General features: G+C 60.7%; 1 long non-coding RNA gene across 1 annotated transcript; it reads left to right on the top strand.

Annotated features, from left to right (window-relative positions):
* The first annotated feature begins 38 nt into the window (after nucleotides 1-38).
* LOC106900172 lies at nucleotides 39-640 on the top strand. Its single transcript, XR_001414114.1, has 3 exons — nucleotides 39-74; nucleotides 300-370; nucleotides 556-640. It is a non-coding gene; the product is annotated as an uncharacterized LOC106900172 (long non-coding RNA).
* The last annotated feature ends 81 nt before the right edge of the window (nucleotides 641-721 follow it).

Here is a 721-nt window from a genome sequence, read left to right as displayed (position 1 = left end):
ACCCCTAATCCCAGCCCTCCCCTTCTCTCCCAAGCAGGAATAACGCCTCCCCCGAGGACCCCCTTCCCAGTAAGGTAGGAACCAGCTGGGGTGTCCCCCAGTGTCTCCCACTTCACCCCATTACTGGTTTGAGGGACCTCCTGGGGAGGGAAAGGGGCTGATGCGTGATGCTTGTCGGGTGCTGAACCCAAAAATGGGGCAAAAAATGTAGGGTTGGGCTCTTCTGGCTGGTTGGGGGGGGGCTCCCTGGGCTGAAAAGTGGGGGGGCCCCACATTCAGCCCCATCCCTGTCCCCACAGGGGCGAGGAAGCCTCCGGGGTAGGAAAACAGCAGTGAAGAAGTAGCAGGAGCTTCAGCAGAGCCTGGGCAGGTACAGGATGGTGGGGGGGGGGAAATCTGGGTCTGAGGGTCCCTATGGGGCTGGGAACAGACCCATATGTGCCCCCTTCCCCATCCCATGGCTCAGTGGGGCTGGGGAGGACCTGCCCCTCCCCTCCCAGAATAGGGTCAGCCTGGGATATGGGGGTGTAAGACCCTTTTCTCCTTCCCTTCCAGGTGCAGAAGAACCTAAAAAGGTGCCAGTTTGGTGCTGTCCCTCCCCAATAAAGGATATTTTGCACTCCTGGCTCTCTCTGTTGGGTCCGGGGGGGGTCCGGGGGGGGGCATGGGAGCATCTTCACCTTCCCCTTGGCCAGAAGATGCTCCTTTTGCCACCCCTGGG

The sequence above is a fragment of the Calidris pugnax genome, unplaced genomic scaffold (genome assembly GCF_001431845.1).
Source record: "Calidris pugnax isolate Ruff unplaced genomic scaffold, ASM143184v1 scaffold1418, whole genome shotgun sequence".
Classification (NCBI taxonomy): domain Eukaryota; kingdom Metazoa; phylum Chordata; class Aves; order Charadriiformes; family Scolopacidae; genus Calidris; species Calidris pugnax.
This window is presented reverse-complemented; position numbering and strand designations above follow the sequence as displayed.